Raw genomic sequence first — 6,041 nt, 5'->3', positions numbered from 1 at the left:
GTACTTCATTTTACCTGTGTAGAGCTATCAGCAGATGGAAAATTATAAGCTGAACAAAAAAATGGTTCATCAGAAATGTCCAAGCACAGTTATACCTAAATGGCCTTCAGATTCTCTTTTAAAAATAGGCTTTTACTGCCTCTTAGTAGGCTGAAATTCTTAAAAACCTTATTTGAAAAAAATCAGAGGCATTCAGCTTCTATGCTAAGAACACAGAATTAGTTAAAATAGGTTATCTAATTTCCAAAAACTTGAAATGTAGAAACTGAGATCTGCAAACCTTATAAATAAGAGGATGGTTACTTATTACAGACAAGCTGGCTTTCTCCCCAGTCCTTGTTCCCACAGATGCATTCATTAAGCAATTTCCCTGCTGGATCTTGGAATAATGCATTTAGGGCGACTTTAAGGACCCCCTCGTATTACCACACCATACTCTATACTCCATTCAAGCTAAAGCCAGTAAGAACAACATGTATTGAGCTGTTAGTTGTTATAAGCAGCACTTTCCATACTTGTATCAATTTGTTACATCCTCTCAGCAACTCTTTAAGCAGGCCCTGTTTCCTTCTGCATTTTATTTAGGGGAAACTGAGACATAAAATACCTACTTAACTTTCACAGGATCATTGCATCAATTATCTATATCTGTGTGGCAAGCCACTCCAAATCTAGTAGAGTAAAACAATAGTGCTCACTTCAGCAGTACATATACTAAAATTGGAACAATCCAGACAAGATTAGCATGGCCCCTGTGCAAGGATGACATGAAAATTAGTGAAGTGTTCCGTTATTTTTTTCAACCAACAACAAATGCTGGTGGAGCGGTCCGAGGGAATGTAGACTGGTGCAACCACTGTGGAAATCAGTATGGGGATACATCAAACAATGAGGATTGGAGGTTCTATTTGATCCAGCTATTCCCCTGCCAAGTATCCTCCCAAAAGAATTAAAAGAATCACACCAAAGCGATATATGTGCACCCAAGTTTATAGCGGCACAATCTGTAAAAGCTAAAACTTGGAAACAGTCCAACTGCCCATCAGCTGGAGAGTGGATAAAGAAAATGTATTTTTTTATAAAATGGAGTACTACTCAGCCATAAAGAATGAGAAGCTAGAGACATTTATAGCTAAATGGAAGCAAATTGAGGCCATACTCATAAGTGAAGTAAGACACAAATGTGTAAATACCAAATAGTTTCTCTGGTATAAGAAACTGAAAGTGTAGATAAGGATCAAAATGTATAATAGGTAATGTGAAATAGGAAGAAAAGGTACAAACGAGAAGGGGAGGTGGGAGGGGTAGGGGAAAAGAAAGAAAGGAATAAGTATGAGAAAAGGCAAAAATAGATACAAAGTTTTGTAAAAGGGGAGGGGTGGAGGGGTTGAAAGGAGGGTAGTGGAATGGGGAAAAAATAAGAACCAAGATATATCAGGTAAAAGCACAGATTCCCAATGGTGAATGTCACCATATTGTATACCTAAAATGTACTAGTAAAAGTAATAAATGAAAAACCCATAACGATTTGGTGGCTCATAATTCTGGGCTCAGGATGGTTCCGGTCCTGGATGAGCAGTCTCTACCACCTGTACTCAGATGCCCATCAGATTTGCAGTATTAACTGGGTTCACGTTATATGATTACACTGTTTCATCTCTGTTTCTTCAAGTTAATACAATTCCATTAACACGGCAGCTAGGTTACCGAGGAAGGAAGCTGCAGAATGCAAGGCCTCTGGAGCTACAGCCTAGATGCCGAGACTGGGCAGTGCCACAACCCTGCCCCATTTCTATGCCCACAGAATATCACAAGGGACCCAGATTGGAGGGGTAGAAAACAGGTGCTTCCCCTTGATAGAAAGGACTCCGAAGTTACATTCCAAGTGGTGAAAATATGAGGCGGTGTGGAGGATTTAGGCCGTTGCTCCCATCCGTCTACCCTGTTACATACCTGGTCAGTCACAGAGGCAGCATTCATACCTCCATCCTCTGACTCCATATCAAGCCTCCTGACCTCTTTGGCATGCTACCTTCATAACAAGGATTTCTCTTCCTTCCCTAACTGGATCTTAACTTTACATTTGAACAGAGTCTCTGCTTTAGTTAACTTGCTACGATTCCTCCAGGTACTGAGATTGGTCTGAGTTTACTCTTCTCCTCAATGTCATTCTGCATTTGAAGGCTGCTGCTTTAAAAGGCCTACTCAAAGACGCCTCTCTTCTTGTCACGGCTACATCTTGTGGTGGTCCAAACTCTCTTCTCTGCCCAGGCTGCTCATCTCCACAGGTGATGAAATTCCTTGTGCAGACTGCCCCATCACGTCTCAGGACCTCTACTCTTTGCCCAGAAGTTTGGTTTGCTGCACTTGTCCACTGCTAAGCAGCTTCCACAGCCTTCCACTTTGAAAAATCATCCACCGCAGCATTTTTCTAAATGACAAGTGCTACCTGCTGTTTAGAACAGTTAGAATTCCTAAAACCCAATATGCAAAAGTTCTGAAATACATCTGTTGCAGAAAGAGTTACTTCTAATAGGCTAGGGTTTTAGCTCAGAGGCACTGTGCTTGCCTTACAAATCAAGGTCCTAGGCTCAAACCCCGGTACCAGAAAAAAAAAAAGAAAAGTTACTGCTATTAGTCTAACTGAAGATTCTTCTCTATTAGAGGCCAAGGATTGTGATGAGCCAGTACCCGGCCCTAATTACTCTTTCTTCCATATCACACTAGACCTGCCTGTATACCCTGCCCAGAAACATACTGGGGCTATGAATCACATGGCTGTAACCACTGCACAAGGAACTTCACTCTCTTAAAATAGTGCCTCACACCAAGACTTGTATCTGTAGTGGATGTATTTGACTCTTAGTTTCAGAAATGGTCATCAATAAAATGCTAGAGCCATTGAGACAGTGCAGAGCCATAGTCAGTCAAAACACTTATATGGGTGTTATCTATCACCTGTGATGAACAAGTTCCTTATTCAGCACCTATTTACTAATCTGCACACCAATCATTAGACAGTGGCTCATGTTTGAGCTGCTTTGGACATCTTCTGATTCCAAAACTTTGTTCAGCACCTATTAGAAAACACTGAAGTAGCGGAATGTGAATACAAAATAGAACCTTGAATTGATCCAGAAGAATCAGTAGGATGTTCATAAGAACATTAGCCTGCAGCATGACCATGGTGGAGCGGATGGGACTATGCACGAACTGCCACGGTGCAAGTGTTCCAGAGGGAAGATAAGAGAAGGCATAGATACTCTAAGCTGTCACATCGAAACTGTCATCATGTCCCCTGATAACGCCCAGCAGCATGCACAGTACTGCAGGTAAAGACTCTGAATGCTTCTCATCGGTCAGATTGCAGTCGCAGATAACAGAATTCCTATGCCTCGGCATTTTTTAATTAATTATTTTTATTGGCACATTTAAGGTGTAATGTAATGACATGCATTATTGGAAATTTGTACCTTTACATAATCCATCTTGGTTTTCATTTTTCCCCATTCCCCTGCCTGCCCTTCAACCCCTCCACCCCTCCCTATCTACAAAGACTTTGTTTCCATTTTTCCTTTTTCTCATGTTAACTCCACTCCCATCTTTCTTTTCCCTTACCCCTCCCAACTCCCCTTTCTCTTTGCACCTTTTTTTTTCCTATTTCACTTTATATATTATACCTTTTAGTCCTTATTTACACTTTGAGCTTCTCACACTAGAGAAATTATTCAGTATTTACACATATGTGTCCTATTTATTTCACTTAAGAATATGGCCTCAATGTGCATCCATTTAGCTATAAATGTCTCTATTTTCCCATTCTTTATGTCTGAATAGTACTCCGTTTTATTAACACACACACACACACACACACACACACACACACACACATTTTCTTTATCCATTCTCCTGTTGAAGGGCAATTGGGCTACTTCCAAGTTTTAGCTATCACGGATTGTGTTGCTATAAACATGGGTGCACTTATATCACTGTGGGATGATTCTTTTAATTCTTTGGGGAAGATACCCAGCAGGGGGATAGCAGGTCAAATGGGACCTCCAATGCTAGTTCTCTGAGGCATCTCCGTACTGATTTCCACAGTGGTTGCACCAGTCTGCACTCCCACCAGCAGTGGAGCAGGGTTCCTCTTTCCCTCCAGCCCCTCCAGTATTTGTCATTGGTTGATTTCATGATAGCAGCCATTCTTTCCGGGGTGAGGTGGAATCTCAGTGTTGTTTTCATTTGCATCTTTTGAATAACCAGTGATATTTTTAAAAAACAGACTACATCTACCACTTTTTCCAACATATGGATAGTATACTTTAAAAAAAAAACAACTGTTAGATTTTCATTTATCCTGTGTACTGCCATATAATTGATCTATCTGGGTTTGGGATGTCATGCTGCCTTTCTATTTCTACCCTCTTGTTCAAAGATGTTAATTATTCTGCTAAATAAATCATAACGTTTCATCCACGGATAGTGCACTGACCTACATCTAGAAATTCCTGTAGCATCAATCAAAGGCATAATTCCAAATATTTGCATCCGAAAACCTCCTTAATCTAAGGCATATCACGACAAATACTTTCTATATTTAGAGCACAGGTTAAGGATTGACTGTGGCATTAGAAATCAAGGGCTTGTGTGGAGATGCCCTCATATAATGGAGAACGGAGAGATGTATTGCAATAACCACATCAATTGCATAGCTGAAGGTGGAAACATCTGATATCACTTGGGTGGTAAGATCCGCAAACATTCTTGCTTTTCCCTATTTTTCCTTCTGTTTTAGACATAGGCATTCAGAAGTTAAGTAGCTGTCATAGGAATTCATAATAACATGCTTTTTTCTCTTTTTTGCTGGGTGGCACAGTAAAATATATTTGTCTTTATGACTTCCACATAGTAGTTAAATACATAAAAGAACAAAAACTGTCTAGATGGCCATACGTAGCTTAGGAAACAACTGGTCCCAGTTCAATTGTACGAATGTTCATTCAGCTTAGAAATGAGTTTCTTTTTAATGGTTTTAATCTTTTTTTTTCTGGTCCTTAAGGTTTGCACAGTTCAGTAGAAATGTTTTTGCCATTTTTTAAATCCTGAGGCTCATGATGTTTGCCAATTCTTGGGATACAAATGAAATCAACACAAAGTCCAATAACAACAGAGTACAATTTCATAGAAATAAATTTGATGAGCTCATTACAAGTTTGATTCAGTTTAGCTAACAGACCTACACATGAAGCATGAAACAGTATTACATTACATTTGTATTAAGGTTTCATTTCATTTAAAACATTTATCACATATTTTTGTGCAAGGGTTCCATTGATTCCTTTGGTTTTAAACATTATAGCTCTGTTTGGTCTAAATATATAGGTAGTTCTATTTGTAGCAAACATCAAAAGTCAAAATTTTAAAAGGTAAAAATGGAACTACTTCTTCAATACAAAAAAATGTGCAGCCTATTTTGGTGCTACTGTTATTATTGCTTTTCTGCTATTGGAAAGCTATCCTGGAAATCAAGGAATGTACCCCAGAGCTCCTTGCTTGAAGTATAATTTGGTTGTACATTATTATTTGTTAATATGTCCCTACCTTCACCAAAGCTGTTTGATTTTATCTTTTAAAAACAGGTGAAATAACATAAATAAATAAGCCTACCTAAGGGAATACAATAAATAGGCTTCCAGATAGGAATAAAGAATATTGTGACATAAAGCCGATCAGTGCTGTACAATTAAACAATAGCTTTGGACCTTTAAGGTCTCTAAATATAGCCTTCATTTTAGAATGGTCTTCAGCTGACAGAAAAAGAGAACACATTTCTATTGTTCTCAATTAAAAATGAAAATATAGAGGATACAATTGTAAATTCTGCCCTTTGGGAATTTACCTAGGCATGTATGACCATTAGTTTTTTACCTTTGCCTAATAGAAGAGTATAAATCTCAGGGATTAAAAAAAATCATAATATACCTTTAATTCTTAGTGGGTTTTTTTCTCTCCAGAGTAGGTATTAAAAGAAGAAATCAGAC

At 38.7% G+C, this 6,041-nt stretch overlaps 1 non-coding gene across 1 annotated transcript; it reads left to right on the top strand.

The window, feature by feature from the left end:
* Window positions 1-690: 690 nt before the first annotated feature.
* LOC117285255 lies at window positions 691-797 on the top strand. The gene has a single exon (XR_004516238.1). It is a non-coding gene; the product is annotated as a U6 spliceosomal RNA (small nuclear RNA).
* Window positions 798-6,041: the final 5,244 nt, after the last annotated feature.

Source organism: Fukomys damarensis, unplaced genomic scaffold (genome assembly GCF_012274545.1).
Source record: "Fukomys damarensis isolate Sample0158 unplaced genomic scaffold, DMR_v1.0_HiC HiC_scaffold_7, whole genome shotgun sequence".
NCBI lineage: Eukaryota > Metazoa > Chordata > Mammalia > Rodentia > Bathyergidae > Fukomys > Fukomys damarensis.
Note: the sequence above shows the minus strand (reverse complement) of the source record. Positions and strands in the feature narration are given on the sequence as shown.